Source organism: Tamandua tetradactyla, chromosome 1 (genome assembly GCF_023851605.1).
Source record: "Tamandua tetradactyla isolate mTamTet1 chromosome 1, mTamTet1.pri, whole genome shotgun sequence".
Taxonomy (NCBI): Eukaryota; Metazoa; Chordata; class Mammalia; order Pilosa; family Myrmecophagidae; genus Tamandua; species Tamandua tetradactyla.
Window position 1 is genome coordinate 218,803,452 of NC_135327.1, and position 20,561 is coordinate 218,824,012.

Sequence of the window (20,561 nt, forward strand, 5' to 3'; positions counted from 1 at the left end):
ATTTACCCAAGTTTATCAGTCACTTGCCACCACCACGGCAAACGTTTTGTGATTTTACCCTACAAGGATTAACCTGATACTAATTTCAAATCCTTTAATCACAGAGTATACAAAAGTGGGGAAAGCAGCTGAGGAAGGGAAAGGTGGGGAAAGAAAAGACATGATGTGTTCTAGATCCTGCATCAAAAGAAGCCCAACTGTCACAGACGCAGCCACACAGCGGGGAAAATTAGAGTTTGCAGAAGAGACTCTGAAGAAAGTCTCCGAGGTTGAGGAGGGCAGTGCCTCACCAGCGCTCCCCGGTAGGCGGATACCTGCGGAGGCGGTTCCAGGTCACGTTACCGGGTGGCGAGGCTGGTTCTAAGGTGAAACTATTTGTTTGAGAAAGTTGGAAATTCAGAGCCTGTCCAGTTTTCCTTCAAAACGGAAGCCCACAAATCCTCCAGACTCCCAGCCCTTCGTTTTTACAAAGCGACATTTGTGCAGAACCGCCGGGCCTTTGCGCCCCCAGGCGGTAGCATCGACCCGAGGGCGCGCGCCACGGGGTTGGCCCGTTGACGCCACGTCACTGACGCCGACGCCGACGCCTTCGCCAACGCCGTCGCCGCCCAAGGGCGCAAGCTGCGTGCAGGGCCTACGCCAGATGCGTAGCTTCGCCAGACGAGAAAAAGGTGTAGCTTCGGGAACTGCGGCGGCGTCAGGATTGGTGGTGTTCAGAGTCTCGCCCAAGAGTGCCGATGCGTTCAGGCATTTGGCTTAGCGGCCGGGTAAGGGGAGATAAAGCACGGTCTGGTCGCCTAGGCAACCTTGCACTTCTTCCGCAAAACCTGAACCCTGGGCCCTCATCTGCTTCGAGCTCTTTTTTTATAGAAATTTTGTGGAATTCGTTACCACACGCTAAGGACTTAAGGAGTGTGCAACAGCTTAGCGATTTTAAAACTAAAACAATAAATGGGCTAGAGCCGAGGCACCAAGTAATGCCTTGCTTAGAAGCAAAAACTGATAGTTCTCCAAGAAGTAATAGACAGTGTTAGACATGTCACATTTCTCTCTCTTTAACTGAAAAAAATAAGTAGACAGAACATAAGGATATAGAAAGCTCTAATATCGCTATCAATAACTGATAACACTATCAACCAACTTGATACAATTGGCATAAAACACTTTTTAAAAAATCTGCAGAATATTCTTTTCACATTTACGTTAAACATCTACCAAACCAGACTATATTATGGGCCATAGACCAACTCTCAATAAATCTAAAATGATTTAAATCATGTAGAATATATTCAAATAGAGTAGTGAAATTTTATTAGAAATGAATAACCAAAAGATTAGGGAAATGCACAGGTATCTGGAAGTTTTTAACAGACAAAAGCATTTTTTAATAACTCATGCGTCAAAGAAGAGGTCGAAATGGAAATCAGAAAATATTTTTGAACAGACTGAAAACAAAAAACATATCAAATGTGTAGAACACATCTAAAGTAGAATTTGGAAGGAAATGATACCAATTAAAACCTAAAATAGAAAATAACGTTCTCAAACCAGTGACCACAGCTTTCACTTAGAAAAAGAAGAGCAAATGAAATTCAAAGGAAAAATAATAAGTGTAAGAGCAAAAATCAATCAAATAGAAAACAGAAAAAAATAGAGAAAATCAATAAAACCAAAGTTTGGTTCTTTAAGAAGATCGATAAAATAACCATTAAATCTACCCAAGATAAACAGGATTAAAAGAGAGTAAACACTAAGTACCAATAACAGGAATGAGACAGGTAGCATCACTACGAAGTCTACAAATGTTGAGATATAAGGGAAAACTGTGAACAGCTGTATGGCTATAAATTCAACAACTTGGATGAAATGGATAAATTCCATGAAAGACATAGACTACCAAAGCTCTTTCAAGAATAAATGGATATCCTGAATTGCACTATCTCTATTAAAGAAAATGAATATTAAAATATTCGTATAAGGAAACACCAAGCCCAGATGGTGAATAATATCACACATTTAAGGAAGAAATAATAACACTTTTATAAGCGCAGCTCTGCAAATGAAATTATTTCCCTCCCTGCTACGTGGAGCATAATATCCAGAAATGAAAGTCCCCCTGGCAATGTGGGATATGACTCCCAGGGATGAGCCTGGCCCTGGCACTGTGTGATCAACAATGCCTTCCTGACCAAAAGAGGGGGAAAGAATTATAACAAATAATGTATCAGTGGCTGAGCCTACCCTGGAGGCTACTCTTATGCAAGCTTCAGCTAGATATTTCTACTTATAGTGGTTTGCCAAACCCCAACCAAAACCATTCCTGCCAACCATGAAGAACAGCTAGGGCTTAGTCTGAGATTCTACAAAGGTTGCATGCACTATAATTACTTTCCAGAAATCTACAACCTCCAGATGAGTTCCTAGGCCAGATTAGTCCTGAAACCCAGAGGGGCCAGCCTCTGTAGAACATAACTAGTTCCATCCCTTCTTTCCAACATGAAAAAGTTAGAATTGGCATAGCCCAAATACCCGTAAAGATTGGGAGAAAGATCAAAGGAAAATGTGGGGTTATAACAGAGAAGATAGGATTTAACAAATGAGTATGACTGCTGAATATTGATAGTTATTTTAGTTTCCAGTGTCTTGGAGCAAATAGAAGGAAAAACCTTAAATTGTGGAATTATAACCCATACCAAACTCTGAAATCTGCTCTACAACTAATTGTTGCAGTGTGTTTTGAAATATTTTGCTTTTTTGTATGTATGTAATTTTTCACAATAATAAAATAAGTGAACAAAAAAAGGAACCCATAAAGTTGAATAGGATACAAGAATATTCCCAATTCATGCCATGAGGCGCCTTCATACTAACAACAAAGATACTGTAAGAAAAGAAAACAAGTTAACACCCCAAATAGCATTATATGCAATAATGCATAACAAATTTTAGCAAATAGATCCAAACAAAATATAAAGAGATAATATATCATGATAAAGTGAAGTTTATCCCAGGAATACAAGGTTGCAGTAACAAATGAAAATCAATCAATGTTAACCTCGTTAAAGACTAAGCAGATACATACACACACATGATCATCTCAATAGAGGCTTGTATTAGGGTTCTCTAGGAAACAGAACCAACAGAAGATATATTATCAGATTTTATGAAAGCGTCTCACACAAATGTGGGGATGCACAAGTCCAAATATCATACAGCAAGCTGCAAGCTGGCATCTCTGATGAAGGTTTTCTATGGATTTCCCAGAGAAACTGGCTGCCTGAAATAGAGATGAACATTTTCTCTTCCGACTGCTGAAATCAACCCTTTTCCTTTTAGAGTCTTCAGCTGATTGGAAGACTGTAGTCTTCCTTTAGTTGACTGTAGATGTAATCAGCCATAAATGCAATCAACTTACTGATTATTTAAGTTCACAAAATGCCATCGCAGTAACAAGCCAATGCTCACCTGACCAGACAACAGGGCACCATTACGTGACCAAGTTGACACATGAACCTAACCATCACGTGGCTGAAAAACAGTGTGACAAAATCCAACATTCATTCCAGTTTAAAAATAAAAGTTCTGCAAATTTGAGATAGAAGGGACTTCATCAAAATGCATCAATGAAAAACCTTTGGCAAATATATAATGGTGAAAGATTGACTTTTTCCCCTGATGCAAAGGAGCAAGGCAAGGATGTCTGCTCTAATCATTTATCCAATATTGTACTGTAAGTCCTAACCAAATCAATAAGACAAGGAAAAGAAATAGAACTCATTTGCATTGGAAAGAAAGAAAAGTAAAACTTTTTTATTAAGAGGTAGTATGATCTCTATGCAGGAAATCTGATGAGATCTTCAAAAACTAATATAGGAAGGTTAGCATATTTGCAGGATACAAGGGCAACATACAAAATGAATTGTGTTCTGTATACCAGCAATGAACAACCACAAAGTAAAATATCTTCTACGTTCTGGAATTCATGTGTCAAAAATTGACCATTATTAACTGATCATTGCTCAGAATGAGCAGATCAACAACATCATAAAGTTGAGCAAATCCAGCAGACATGGAAAAGGTACATCTGAGATCAAATCTGGACAGGAGTAGCAGATATAAATAATCTGCAAAACAATCTTGAAAAAGAAGAATAAATTTGAAGGACCTACACCTCGCAATTTCAAAACTTACTACAAAGCTACAGTGAGTGAAATAGTATAGTTCCGACATAGGATAGATATATAGACCAACAAAATAGAATTGAGAGTGCAGAAATCAACTATATATTTTTGGCCATTGATTTTTGACAAGGGTGCCAAGTCCATTCAATGGGAAAATAATAATCTCTTTAAAAATGGTATTGAGAAAACTGAATTTCCACATGCGAAAGAATGAATTTAGTCCCTAACCCACACCATATATAAAAATTAGCTCAAAATGGAACAATTACCTAAATATAAGAGCTAAAACCATAAAATTCTTAGGAAAAAAAATGTAGGGAAAAATCTTCATGAACTTGGAACTGGCAATGGTATGACATAGATATGACACCAAAAGCACAGCAACAACAACAAAAAAATAGACACATTGGACTTCAACAAAATTAAAAACTTTTGTGCATCAAAGGACGTTATTAAAGTGAAAAGACAATCTAAGAATGGGAGAAAATCGTTGCAAAGCATTATTTTATAAGTGTTAAATATACAGAATGTTTAGAGAATTCTTACAACTCAACAGCAGATAAGATGAACAATCCTATTTAAAAATGGACAAAAGACATAGTAGACATATTTTCAAAGCTATACACATGATCAATAAGTACATGAAAAGATGTTCAATGTCAGTCATTAGAGAAATGCAAATCAAAACCACAATGAGAAACCACATCACACCCATTAGGGTAACTATTATTTTAAAATATGGAAAATAACAAGTGTTGGTAAGGATGTAGAGAAATTGGAACCCTCATATATTGCTGGAGAATGTAAAATGCTGCAGCCATATAAAAAACAGATTGCCAGCTCCACAAATAGTTAAACATAGGACTGCTATAAAACTTGGTAGTTCTACTCCTAGGCATATACCAAAAAAAAAAAAAAAAAAAAATTGAAAACAGGGAGTCAAACAGATACTTGTATGCCAACATTCATAGCAGCATTATTCACAATAGCCAAAACTGTCCAAATGTCCAAAAATCGATGAATGGGTAAATAAAATGTAGTATATCCATACAATGGAATATTATTCAGCACTTGAATGGAGTTTTGATGTATGCCACAACATGAATGAACCTAGAAAATACTATACTGAGTGAACTAAGCCAGACACAAAAGGACAAATAATATATGGCTCCATTCATGTGAAATACACAGAATAAGCAAATTCAAAGGAAAGTAGATTAGAGGTTACCAGAGACTGAGGTGTGGTAGGGGGGAGAAGAAAAAAGAGTTATTGCTTGAACGTACAAAGTTTCTGTTTAGGGTAATGAAAAGTTTTGTAATGGATGGTAATGATGATAGCACAACATTGTAAGTGTATTTAATGACTTTTAAATATAAGAACTATATACTTAAAAATGGTTAAAATCACCAATTTTGTTTTTTATGTTACCACAAAAAAATTTTTTTAACTCATACACAATGAGATACCACTATATACCACTATATAGCCACTAGAATGGCTAAAAATGACTGGCAATACAAATGTTGACAAGGATGTGGAGAAACTAAATTCTTGTGCATTGCTAGTAAGGGTGTGAAGTTGTGCAACCACCTTGGAAAACTTTTGGGTAGTTTCTTATAAAGTGAATCATATGCCTATCCTTTGACCCATCAATTCCATTCCTAGGAAATAAAAAAAAACATTAAGTACACCAAAAGACTTACACATGAATATACGAACTTTAATAATAATAGCTTCAAACTTGAACCATGCAAATATGCATTGACAAGACTGTGAATAACAAAACTGTTATGTTCATATCATACACTACTATTCAGCAACATAAAGAACAAACTACTAAAAAAAAAAAAAAAAGAACAAACTACTGCTACATACAAAGACATGAATGAATCTCCCAGACATTACATTGAGCCTAAGAAGCCAAATGCAAGAGTATATACTGTAGGATTCCAATTATACAAATTTCAAAAGTAGGTAAAACTAATATATGGTGATATATAGTAGCCAGCATCCAACATGTCCTCAATGTCCTTGCTTCCTGATTTCCATATCCTTGCATAGTCCCCCACATACATACACTGAATCATAACTGGCCTGTGTGACCAATACAATATAATGTGTGGCTTCCAAGGTTAAGTCATAAAGTACATTGAAGTTTCTACCTCAGTCTCACTTCATCTGCTCTCTCTGAGAAGCCAGCCACCATATTCTGAGGACATTCAAGTAGCCTTGAGAAAGTCTAATGTGGTGAGGAACTAAGGTCCACAAGCACAAACTTATCAACATGTGAATAAGCAGCCTTGGAAGAAGATCCTCCAGTCCCAATCAAGCCTTCAGATGACTGCAGCTCTGGACCTGGCTGACTACATGTGGCTACAACCTCACGAGAGACTCTGAGCCAGAACCAACCAGTCAATGCACTTCCAAATTCCTGACCTACAAAAACTATAAGCAGCATAATAAATGCTTGTTGTTGCTTTAAGCCACAGCATTTTGGGTAAATGTTATGCAGGAATAGACAACTAACATGATAAAATCAAAATAGTGTTTGCCTCTGTGTCAAGGGGCATAGTGACCGATAAGTCGGATGTGAAGCCATTGGAAGGTTTTAAAGCAGAAGAGTAACCAGCTTAGCTTTAGATCAGATTTTTGAAAGATCATATCAGGGGTTGTGGAGAAAGAATTCCAATGGAATAGTGGAGGCAACAAAACCAATCAGAATGCTATTTCAGTATTCCAGCCATTAGGAACAGAGAGAAAAGAAAGGATTTGAAAGATGTTTAGCAAATGGACTAAATTCAGTGGGGCTTAGTGAGTAGGTAGATCTGTGAGCAGAAGGAGAAGAAAGAATCAAGAATAAATTCCAACTTTCTATACACCCAGCAGAATCTGCATCCACATATCTTCTTTCCTACTTTTATTTCATAAAAATCATAGGGGTAAGTCTTTCAATCTTTTAAAATTTTATGATTTTCTAGACTTACCTGCAATTATTTCCTCCTTTCCAAAGCTTTAAGTTTTATTTCATTATCTTCTTAGAACTATATAGTAGTGGAGAATGTTTCTTCTAAAATAGAGTGTTACCCTAAGAATTAAATAAAATCACCACTGCATATGTAAGGCTTTGTAAGTGGTAACAAGAAATTAGCTGCAGAAGATCTATTCTCCAATAATTTTATTCATTCATAGCGATGAATAAAAAAAAGAAGACAAACAGAACATAAATGAATAGTTGATGACCATTACGTTGGGCTTTGTTTGCAATGGGTATATTTGTTTGTAATGTGTATTCATTATTTATTGTTATTTCAGTCAGGTACTGTAGTGGACTGAATAAAACCCCTCTTCCCCACCTTAAGCCCAAAGTCCTAATAGAGGCAGGCAGATGGGTCATAGTAAGAGAAAGAGATGTACAACGGAAACAGGAGAAAAGATAACATGACGATGGAAGCAGAGGTCAGAATGATGTAACCAAAATCCAAAGAATGCAGGCAGCCTCTAGAAGCTGGAAAAGGCCAGGAAGGAATGCAGCCCTGCTGATCAGATCTCCAGAACTTTAAAATAATTATATGTTTTAAGCCAGTATGTTTGTGGTAACTTGTTCTGGGAGCAATAGAAAACTAATACTGATGCTCTTTAAAACAATATATGCAACCCTAGTCCCCTGCATAGAACATATGATTTTTGTCTTTAACTTCACAGATAAAACAGATGAATGAATGTCTTTATTCAGAGCCTGGATACACATATAAATTCATATTTCTCTACACATACACATAACCTTGTTTTATTCAAACTAAGAAAAATTTCTACTCACTGAAATGAGACCTTATTCAGTTCACCTATCTCCTTATTTTTCCAACATCTCTTTTCTACCCAGGTCTTGTTCTATCAATAATCCTTCTCTCTTGTTTATTTACTCTTTTGCCCCTCAACAGGTCCTACCCATCAGATCATATGCAGGTTCAAATAATAATAATCATAACAACATTTACAGTGCATTGTCTATGTGCCAGGTGGTAGGCTGCGTCTACTTCACTATCACATTTAATCCTCTGAGATTAAATTTTACAAGTAGTGGCACATCTGCTTGAGACTAATGAAACTTAAACTTCAGGGCTCTCAATTGCACAAGTCATTACCTAAGCACTGTATCTAATTTATATTCAAAATATTCTATTATTTTTCTAAGAAAGGCCCCCCCAAATGGTATAAGCTTCAATAATCAACAAAACCAGGATCCATGAGATAGAAGCTATTATTACCATCCCCACCTTGTGATGAGAAAACTGAACGCTGGTGTGGTTTTATAATTTGCCTAAGGTTGCATAACCAGTAAGTGGCAAAGAAAGGATTCGACACAGGTGCTTCTGACTCTAGAACTTAGAGACCCATAAAACTGTCTCCAGAGAATTTCTAACCTTAACACCACTCACCTGCCAACTTCTGTTTTCCTCTAGTTAATACTTTATACCTTTTGGACCCTTTAAATTCTTTCATTTTAAAATCCAAAGAATAATATATAGAACCCCCCCATCTCCACATCCTTAACTCCCATTTATTTTTCAACTCACTATAATCCAGTTTCTATATCCACCACTCCACTAAAACCTCTCTTGCCAAGCTCACCAGTAATTTGAATTCACAAAATCCAATGGGTGATTTTTTTATTCCTCATAATACTTGAACTTTCTGTTAATTACTCCTTCCTTCCTAAAACTTCCTCCTTCTTTGGTAAGTAAAACATACTTTTTTCACTCTCCCCCTTCCTCTGAGACTGCTCCTTCTCAGTCTCTTTTATTTCACTTCTCTATCGCACTCAAAATTCATAACATTCTTTTCTCTACCCTCCTCTCACTCAACTCACTTCATCATACCAGACATCCTCTATCATAAGCCTTCTAACTTGTCTCACTACTTCAGCATCTCCATATATACACACACATCCCCTCATCCATCCTACATACTTCCTACAGAGGGCTTTGTATAAAAAGCAAATCTAAAAATGTTACTTCCCCAGCTTAAAATCATCATCTTCCTAATGCAAAGGTGATCAAATCCAAGCATGTTGCACGCAGAGACCTTCATTACCTATCCCTAACTACTTTTAGACCTTAACTTCCAAGGTGTCTGCCTCAATACTTATACTTTAGCCATTCTGAACTTTTTGTAGGTCTTCAACCATGTTGTTTCATATCTCTTTTACTCTTACATCATTCTCTCTAGCCAAGTTCACATTCTCTGGTCCTCCAGGCAAATTTTTAGGACCCAACATATGCCATCTCCTCCTGAAGCCTTCCTTCTCTCCTCATCAGATAAAAATTGATTCTGTTCCCCACATTGTGATCTATTATTTTATTTTGCATATTTATGTATTCCACTACTAACCATACTATGCTGAAACTATCTGTTAATTTGTCTGTATCCTCTAATAGCATAAGTCCCTCAAAACCAGGAACTACGCTAGAAAAGCATGGCATATTGTCTGCCCTTGGCACAGTATCTGGAACATGGTGGGGTTCCTAAATACTAAGTGAATAAATGAAACAATCAATAGCACAATAACTGATTTAAGAAATTAACCAGTAAATAAGTGAAGATTCATTGATAAGTGATAGATCATTGAAAATACTATCAAAGATAAATCCCTTAGGCTTGGAGACTTCCCCTTCTGACCAAGATGGTATAACAGAATAAGAGTTACCATCCCCTCTGAAAAAAATTAAAATAGTGGTGAAAATACATGAAATGTCAGTTTTCAAGACATTGGACATCAGACAAAAAATGATGGTGATCCTGGAGAGACGAAGTCAGTGAGATGAATGTGATGATTGTCCCAGCTATATCCTGGGGGTAGTTTTCAGGTTTCATGCAAGGATGGGGATCCCAGACAGAACCTTTTGGTCTCCCTGAGTTGAGGAGATGAACTGAGCAACTAAGGAAGCCAATGCAGTTATATTTTGCAGGCCAGAGCACGAGAGAAGAGAGAGCTGCAGAGGAGTCCAGAGATGTGCAGAAAGGTCCCCCCACCCAGAGTGTGCAGCTGAATAATGGTAAGCACATGAGCATATGAATGTAAGGAAACTGCTTGTCGATAGGGAAAGAGCCATTTGAAAGGATAGAGTGAAAAATACCCAGCTCACAGGGAGCTAGGAATAAGGCCAGAGTGAAAATCTCATACTTAATGAAGCATGGAGGAGAGTATTCAAAAGGGTTTGCCTCAGTAAGGGGACAAAATCAGTCCTAAAGCAACATTGCTCTTGTCCTATCAAAAAAAGAAAGAATGGCTTAAAAGCAAGAACCAAAAGGATTGCACTGTGTCAAAGTGACTTAATTGCATTCCAGAACAAATCTCAAGAATATTTAGTTAATTAGACTTGATCAAATTTTGACCTTCTGCTCTTGGAAAGATATTGATGAAATAATGAAAAGACAAGTCACAACCTAAGAGAAAAGATTGCAAATTATATACCTGATAATGGACTTATGTCCAGAACTTATAAAGAACTCTTGAAACTCAGTAATAAGAAAACAGACAATCCACCATAATTTGGGCAAAATATTTGAAAACACACTTCACCAAAGAAGATGCAGTTGATTCTCTTTATTCACAATAAGTATGTTCTATAAAGTTGCTGTGAACACTGAATTAACAAATATCGACTCCTTGCTCCTAGAGGAAATACAGGATCCTATGTGCCTCTTGCCACATTTTCATCAACTCATCAGTGCATGGCCTTGTTTTACATGTGTTTCTGTTTAAAAATACCATATTTAATAAATATTGTTGATTCAATAATGTTGAACTCCTAACCAACAGCACTATAGCTTATGCCTGAACAAAATTTATCTAATATCCATATTTTCTTCATAATGCACCTCACAGCCTTCTTGCACTTACAAACACTAGACATTTCACTAAACATGAACATTTCAGCACTACATGTGGGGCCATTTTAAACAGCAAAATCAAGAAAAAGCACACAATGCAAAAGATGTGGCACTGAACAGACCACAAAAAGAACACATGCTTACAGTATGAGAATTGAAATAAGAAGGAAGATTGTTGCCTCTTTCTGTCTCATCTGGGAACAAATGCATGAAGCAACTCAAAATTCTCACCACTCCACGTGTCTACAACTAACCACAAAAAAAATCATGAGTATTGATTTGGGGATTGCAAATAAATTTTAGCAAGTAGGTGGATTCACAAATAGTATAACTCATGAAGAATGAGAATCAACTGTGAATGGATGGCAAGTATTTGCACAGCATCTATCAGTCATTAAGGAAACACAAGTTAAAACCACAATGAGATACCACTATATACCATTTAGTATATCTAAAATTTAAAAGACTGACTTTACCACCTGTGCATGAGAATATGGAATAGCTGAAACACTCATATATAGCCAGTAGGTAAGTAAAATGACGCAACCAGTTTTTTGGTACTTGTCCTTAAAAAGTTAAATATATGTACCATATGAGCCAGCCATTCTACTCCTAGGTATATACCCAAGAGAAAGGAAAGTCTATGTCCATGCAAAAATTTGTACATCAATATTCATAGGAACTTTCTTTCTAAATGTTGTATGAAGCAAGCCAGACTAAAGATAGCACCTACTGTATGATTATAATTATATAAAATTCTAGAAAATGCTAACTAATCTGCAGTTACAGAAAGCAGTTCAGTGTTTGCATAGGACTGGGAGAAGAATAGGGAATAGACTAAGAAGACTGTAATATCAGGGAGCAGAAAACTTTGGGGATCATGGGCATGTTTATTATCTTAATCGTGGTGATGATTTCATGGATATACAATTGATATGTACAGCTCTCTATCTATAAATATATCAAAAGTAAGGAACTAAAGTAAGAAAAATCAGTAATTAAAAATTTGTAGAATTAGGTACCCGTATAGTCTAAGCACTATGCTAGCTGCTCTTGAGGAATACAAAAAAGGAGGTATTATCCTTGCCCTTTATCATGGAATACAGCCAGAATATTTACAAGGCAGCCTATATGAAGACTATCAAAGACAAGTACTATTGATTAATTTGTGTTAGAATTAACTTTACTATATGCATATATATGTATACATTTGACATATATACACATATATATGTTTACGTTCTTATACAACAGAAAAATTAAAAGGGCAATTATTCCTATTATAGAGTAATTCACTAGCATTATTTATGTACAGAACTTGCGTGTGCATTAAAATATTGAATCCATAAAGTAATTCACAAACATTTCAGAAATGCATAGCTCGTGTAAATTAAATTGCGTCTCCTTGAAAAGAGGAGCTCACTATGTAGGACAGTGCCTTTTAAGCAGGGAAAGGTCCCTGAAATAGATGAGCTTTATCTGGGTTTTAAAGGACATGAAGGCTATGGTAGAGGGGAACCTGGGTAAATTATTCTAAATGAAGAAAATGCCTTTAGTGCCTAAAATACTAAGTGAGTTCAAGCCTAAAAGGACAAATGAATTAAAAGAAAACGGAAAGTGGGGATACACCAGAGAACCAGGTTTGAAAGTTATTAATATTTTTTTTAAAAAGCAAGCAAACAAATGAAAAATCTGGCAAATGTTACTCAGGGAAGCTGTGGTAAGAGCCATTGAGTGTATTTCCACAAGAAATGTTGGCCTCATCTGGGGAATTCCAAATCATTTTTTCCCCCACCCCCTGATTGTTTCCTCACAAAGCAGAGGGAGAAAAGACACAGGCTGTGCAGCAACGAAGGGGTGAATAGTATTTGCTCTGGGCTGTATCTGAAAGCGTCTTTTCGACCAACCACCAAGCCTGCCTCATGCTGTTTCCAAGGGGCCAGCTCTGGGGAAGTCAGTGCTCATGTGCATTCAGCGAAGGACTTGGAAGAGACCCAAATCACCACATTCGAAGGAGTTCCAGGAACTTTGGGAGGCTGTACGTTCCAAACAGAGAAAGGACAGAGAAGGCGAGGCTTGAAGTGGAGCCCAGAAAGGAACCGAGGAACAGGGGGGCATGCGGGAGAGAAAAGAGCATTTAAAATTCAAGTTACTCAGGAATGCTCAGACTCAATAGGCTGCATACTTCATATGTGAAATTCGCTTTTTTTGGTATTCCTTTTTGTTCATGAAACTCCTTAACACAATTCTGAACAAGAGTGCTGACGGAGGTGCCTGCGGAGGCAGTCTGGCTGCTTCAGGATAATAAACAATCCAATGTTCCGTGTCCCAGACGAACTGGGGTGTTCACAAGGAACACGACAGGAGTGAGTGCAGGCTGTTATTTGGCATATAGTTTACTTTTTACAGTTTCACAATAATGATAAGAGGTTTTAGGGGACAGCTCTAACTTTCAGCACACGGAAGAACATAAAGGAAGTCCAGGAATTTTGACAAGCACATCTTAGAAAGTTCATTTTTTAAACTAAGTTCAATTGTGGGGGGTATGTGTGTGTATGTTGTATTTCGCAATAAAAAAAGTTTTAAAAAAGTGAATTCACTTGGTGTGGATGGCTACATATCTTATGAGTCTGACTACATGGCGTACTGGAAAAGGCAAAACTATAAAGACAGTAAAAAAGATCAGTGGTTGCCAGAGGTTGGGGGATAGGGACGAGGAGGTGGAGCACAAGGGATTGTTAGGGTAGTGGAACTGTTTTCTAGGACTATCATAAGGGATACATATTATGCATGTGTCAAAACCCATGAAACTGTACAACACAGAAAGTGAACACTATTGTACAGTATGGACTTTAGTTAATAATAATGTATCACTCTTGGTGCATCAGTAGTAACAAATGTACCAGACAACACAGGATGTTAATAGGGTCCCTCTGTGCAGAGGGAGTGGTAGTAGATGGGAATTCTGTAACTGTCTGCATAATTTTTCTGTAAACTGGAAACTGTTCTAAATAATAAATACTATTTTTTTAAAAAAGTGAGTCTACCAAGTAACCAGGCTTTCTGAAAAATAGTGTTCCAGAGTGTTCTAGTTTGCTAGCTGCTGGAATGCAACACACCAGAGACGGATTGGCTTTTAATAAAAGGGGATTTATTTTGTTAGTTCTTCAGAGGAAAGGCAGCTAACTTTCCAGTGACGTTCTGTCTTACATGGAAGGCACAGGATGGTCTCTGCTGGTCTTCTCTCCAGGCCCCTGGGTTCCAACAACTTTCCCCGGGGTGACTTCTTTCCGCATCTCCAAAGGCCTGAGCTGAGCTGCAAGTGCTGAGATGAGGAATGCCGAGCTGCTTAGGCTGTGCTACATTGCACTCTCTCATTTAAGCACCAGTCAATTAAGTCAAACGTCACTCATTGCAGCAGACATGCCCCCTAGCCGACTGCAGATGTAATTGACAACAGATGAGGTTCACGTACCGTTGGCTTATGTCTGCAGCAACAAGATTAGGTATGCTCACCTGGCCAAGTTGACAACTGAATCTAACTAACACACAGAGGGAATGAATAAACTTAAAATAACTTAAAAATAAAAATACATGAGATGTAATATTTCTTAGTATGCTGTTGGAGGAAAGAATAAACAGGCATTTATTGAGTCCCATATATGTTCATCACCGTGCTAGATTCTCTTACACGTTATTTTATTAAATTCTCACAATAAACCTGATTTTAAAAATGAAAACATTTGGGTTTAGAAAGGATAAATATATTGCCTAAGTCTGATTAGCAGCAGAGGGGAATAACTGACTGCCTATTACTGAAAAATAAGAATGCCATTAGAACAAAATTTTGGAAAATTAAGGGCAGAAATAGCCTTCTACCCATCCCACCTTGTTTTTACCATTTCCTCTAATTTTAATGAAACTCGAGAAGGTATTTTAAAACTAAGCTTGTCTAGCATTTATGGACAAAATTGGGGGGAGGGGAATTCAGGAATTTCTCAACTTAATTAGCATGCAATTTTGTAACTGGAAGTGATATCAAGGTACCTGAAAGACAGCTGGGCCCTGAAAAAAAGTGATGAACATGTACAAAATGATCCTCCAGGGAGAAAAATAAGGGTGGGAGCCCAGGAACATTTTTCACATATGTGTGTTTAAATTTTCTTTTGATATGTTTCAGTTACAATACCAGATAAAATTAAGTTTCTGCCATTTTTAAATACTTTTTAAAAATTTTAACCAGGTACTTTGTATCAGTCAAGGTCATGGCAGCAAACAGATGGTACACTCAAACTGGGTAATTTAAAGAAAGTCTAGTAAAGGGGCTATTGACAAAAGTGAGGGCAGAGTATAAGGAAACCACAGGGATAGAGTGGTCCCTTGGGGCTGGTAACCTCAGCTCTTGCAACCTCCCCAAGGCCACAAGGAACAAGGGAGGTGGCTGTTACTGAAACAGAGAGGGGGGTTAGCTGCCAGCATTCGGCCAAGGGACTCAGCCCACTCAGAGAGAGCCCAGAAATTAAATATCCCAGCCTCATGCTCTTCTTTTCCTCTCTGGGATCTCCTGCCGGCGCTCCTACTTCGATGGTGGAAAAGGACAGGGAGTGCACTTGAAGGGCCAAGCAGAAGACATCCAGCCTAGAAACTGACTCATATCTTATAAGTCATAAATGAAAATAATTTTAAGGATGAATTAGCAAAGCAAGAACTTTGTTTCCTTGAAAAAAAGTATATTAGAAAATATATCATTAAGTTTGGGAAAATGTTATATTTGTCAGATTTTGCTTTAATAATGCTGCATCACAAACACCCCCAAATCTCAGTAGTTTACAATAATAAGCATTCATGTTTCACCATCAGGTTTGTGGGTCAGCTCTGGTTCAAGCTGGATTTGGTTTAGCTCCAAGTTGCAGATTGGGGTCAGGTGTCTTCACTTGCCTTCTCATTCTAGAACTGAGGCCAAAGAATCAGTGATGGATGATTATTGATAGGAGGATGGTAGGGGCAGAAGGGGGAAACAGAAACCATGGTATCTCTTAAAGCCTTTACTGGGACCTAGCTCACTGCTGCTTCTACCATATTCCATTGGCGGATGGAAGATGCTTGATCGAACCCAATATCAGTAGGGTGGGGAGACAGTGGGGCAGGGGAAGGGGGAGGAAGAAAGAGTGAATATTTTCTGAATAATAATATAATCTATTATACTTGGTAAAAATTACCCCTGAAAATACACTTTTCATAGACGCACCCAGCCAAAAACAGATTTTAGCTCATTAGCTGTTTGTATGTTTGTATGTATATATTTTCTTATTAATAATGTCCTTTGGCTAGATTATACAATCTCTGCCATTTATGTTTACCTTTCACATTGCTAAAAGGAACCACAAAGGCAAACTCTATTAATAAAAATGTCAGCCTGAAGGCAAATTATGCGAACTGTCATGATCTATCTTTAGGCCTCTGCCTAAAGCAACCACAGTGGGTGAGGATACAATTCCTAAAAAGCACTAAAAGATTATATGTCATTCTCTGGTAATTTATTTAGTATTTCAAAATTGTTGGATAGCTCTTTCTGAATCATTGGCTGAATGATCAATTTTTACAACTGTATTAGCTAAGGTCCTCTAGAGAAACAGAATCAGCAGGAGATATCTGTAAATATAAAATTTATAAAAGTATCTCACATAACCATGGGGATATAGAGTCCAAGGTCTTGTAGGGCAGGCTGTGAAGCTGGCAGGTCCAATGAAGGGTCTAGATGAACTCCACCAGAGAGGCTCGCTGGCTGAAAAAGGAAGAGTGATTGTCTCTTCTGAGTCCTCCTAAAAAGACTTCCAGTGATTAGATTAAGCAGCACTCACTGTAGAAGACACTCCACCAACGTGGTCATGATTTAAGTTCATGAAATGTCCTCATAGCAGCAGACAGGCCAGCGCTTACCTAACCAGACAACTGGGCACCCCACATGGCCAAGTTGACACATGAGCCTGACTATGACAACAACATAGTAATGAAAAGATTTTGATGTTCAATGTTTTCTTACTGCACATGTACAATTATTATGTTTTTGCTCATTGATATTTAATGCCTAAAAGAAGGAAAATCAGAACTCCTTAAAAAGGATTAAAATGATTATGTAGGTAAACTTCCAGCCTGTTCAGGAATTTCTTCCCCAGTGTGCCTGACAAAGGATTGTCCCACCTGTGATTAAATAGTCTTGGTGACAGTCACCATCTCATGAGGTAGTGGGTTGGATGCTCTGCTTAATGGAGTGTTAGAGTTTGCTTGTTCTGTTTTTATAATTGATCCAAAAGCTTCCTCCCTTTAGCTTCCTCTAATTATTCTCGGGTTTTCCCTCAGGAATAAAGCAAATGCACTCCCTCTTCGGGAGGACGGCAGCTCTTCCCACTCACTCCAGGCAAAGACTCTTTCGAGGAGGCCTCTTATGGCATCACCTCTACAATTCTTCCCAGCCTGGTTGCACTCTTTTAGACATAGTCGAAAAAAAAAAGAAATTCAAGGGAGATTTAATTCCAGATTTTAAGTATTAAACTTGTAAAGCTTTGATTTACATTCACTGTGCTTTCCCCAAATGTCCATATAAACTAGAGCCTGCATTATATTCTTTCAGAGTACTTTGTTCTATTCCTTCACAGCATTTATCATAACGTATATTTAATTATAAGATAATTCTGTCTCCCCAGTGGTCTTTCAGGTCTATAAGAACAGAAACTGGATCTAATTTGCTTACCACTTCACTCCTCACTCTCAGCAGAGTGCCTGGCACAGTGTGACTGTTTATAAGTATTGATTGAATGATTTGCAACTATTGAATGAAATGAGATTCACACCGTGAACATGCTTCAAGAAAAAAGACTGGAATTGTCTTCCTATTTAGCTGAAGTTTCCTGGATGAAATGAGGTTTAAGGTGAATTTTGAAGGAGATGAAGGTCCTGGACTGATGGAGAAGAACAGAAGAGCACACTCCAGCATGTATAACATTTCCCTAGTTTGGTGGAAACCGGTAGCTGTTCACTAAAGTTCATTCTCCCCCTTCTTCCTGGGCACATGGTTAGGCTGCATTCCCAAGTCTCCTTTCCTCTAGGTAGCCCCTTGCTGGTGATTCACCCATGGAATAGGAATATATATTCTCACCAATGTGGAAGCCTAAGCAATGCCCGCCACTTTTTGGCTTCTGTCTTAGAAGTGGTTGTGTTTTTTCCTTGTCCTTTTTCTCTCTCCCATTGCCTATAATCCAGTAGGACTGTGCCCCAGCCTCAACAATGCACAAACAGCAAGGTCATAGGGATGGTGAAGGAACAATCTGGAATAAGCCTCGGTCCTTGTATGGCTGCCCAGAGAAGAGAGGAATGAGATTTACAGTGGAAATCTATTTTGGAAAACATTAGGGGTTATTATAAAGCACACATTATATTATCAAATTCCTAGGTACCTCCTCATCAAAATGAGCAAATATTAATGCTTTTTGGGAATTTACTTCAGGTTTTTTCCCTTTTATTAAAAAAAAGAGAGAAAGAAATAGAATCTTATAAATGAAAGAACAATTCCCTATAATTAACCTCCCTGGGGGAGATTTTTCCATGTGCTTCTCAAAATGTGGAGCCTACATCTGAACTCCAAGTTAACTGGCCTTGACGGTGATTATAGAGTCTATAACTTAGTAGGATCTAAACAGCACTCTTCGATTAATAGAGCCTAAGATTGTATTACTTATTTAATAGCTGCTTCACACTATTTGCTCATTCATGTTTAAAGTTTACTAAAACCATCTAAACATCTTTCACATTGACTTCTACTGCCAGATCTCCTCTTTCTGTGTAAGTAAAACTTGTGAAATCGATTACTGATCTAAATGCACAATACAACATTTACTACTCTTAAGTTTTATCCTGCTGTTTTTGGTCTATTGCTGATATAGCCGGACTTTCTTTTTGGCATGTAGCAGCAGACATTGTCCACTCATGAGCAATGAAAAAAATCCACATGGATTTGAGGATTCCCAGTATCCTGCTTTCTCCGAACCAGTCCATCCATCAAGCTGCTGCAGAGGGCTTGGTAAAAGCAAGACTTTTTGTTTCATTTTGTTTCTAATATGAAGAAGTTTCAGTTGCTCAATGTTTTCTGCCACAAGCAAGAGCAACATCAATTATCTCTTGGAACAGATTTCCTTTGTTCTGGAAAAATTATAAGAAGGAGCCCTTTAATTACATTTCCCCCAATTGTTCTTGGAATTGTTCTGTGGAAGCATGGAACAAGAATTTTGTTTTGTTTTGTTTTTGTTTGCTTGTCAAGGTCAGAATGGGTGAAATTAGTCAGTGCTGAGAGATTGCCCAGTGGTAGTAGTGAGTGAGAAAAGTTAGATGCACAGAGTTATGCATAATGTGATTCCATCTCTACAAAATAAATGAAACAAAAATATGTATAGGTATAAATATGTCTATAAATAAATATATGAATAAGGAGAAAAGTATTTTAGGCTATACTGGGGAATGTTAAGATGGGGTGGTCTTGAAGTATAAGGAGAAAAGGAAGAATAAGAAAAACGGGTAAAAATGGAAAAAAAAATTTTTTTAAAAAAGAAGACCTCTAAAAGCAACACTACCTATGTGGTATGAGAGAAAGACTGAACCTTGCTAAACTAGTCATAAGGGACCTCGAAATCATTATATTTTGAATGTAAAGGAATGAGACCTTATTTTGTAGCCACAGGCTTTTGAGGTTTGGGAACATCCATATTATTATATGAATATTAAAAAAAAAAAGATTTTTAAGCCCCTACATAGACTAGGAGACAGGTAATGGTTAATAATTCTAAAGCAATAGTGCAGGTTGTCTCAAGTATTTCTGTTAATAGATTTTTAAAATGCAATTGGAAAGGGTTCTGTATTATCCTTCTAAAAAAGGAAAGAAGTTCTAACAAAAGCAGATTAGGTTTCAGACTATGGAATCAAATAGGTCGCCTATGTCATTTACTCAATTCTAACCAGTGAATTTTCAGCCATAAGTATGACGTTTCCCACTTTACAGATGATAAAGCTGTCTTGGAAAGTTTCAGCAGCTGTCCTGGGATCACTCTGCTTGAATTGGAGCCTGTTTATATAATTCTAAAGCCCATGTACTCCCCACCATAGCATGATACTTCTGTGCTAGATTTGGAATCCACTTAGGAATGCAACATCCATATCCTGTATCTGTTCTGGCAGTCTGTAAAATACACCATAACAGTATCATCTAATTCCTGTAGCCTTTTGTGCTAATCCGTATCTTCTCTGTGTTTCCGTGGTCCAATTTAAAGATTCTTAGTTACTCATACTTCTCTACAAGTCTACACAATCTGCACATTTCTCCATCTTTCTGACCTCATCTCTTCCCTCACTCCACTCCAGCCACACCGGCCTCCTTGTATTTCCTCAAACACAGCAAACATGTTCCAGCTCTGGGACCTTTGCACTCGCTGTTTCCTCTG

General features: G+C 37.6%; 1 protein-coding gene across 16 annotated transcripts in view; it reads right to left on the reverse strand.

The window, feature by feature from the left end:
• The window catches only part of CCDC7 (coiled-coil domain containing 7), a 394,574-nt gene extending 394,001 nt beyond the window's left edge, over nucleotides 1-573 (reverse strand). For 15 of the 16 annotated variants that reach the window (XR_013172290.1, XR_013172260.1, XR_013172281.1 and 12 more), the window contains exon 1: nucleotides 315-573. The gene's annotated coding sequence lies outside the window, so the exon portion shown is untranslated. Of the gene's footprint in view, nucleotides 1-290 lie in introns of all 16 variants that reach the window. The other variant, XR_013172252.1, reaches the window with a different exon arrangement.
• Between the last annotated feature and the right edge of the window lie 19,988 nt (nucleotides 574-20,561).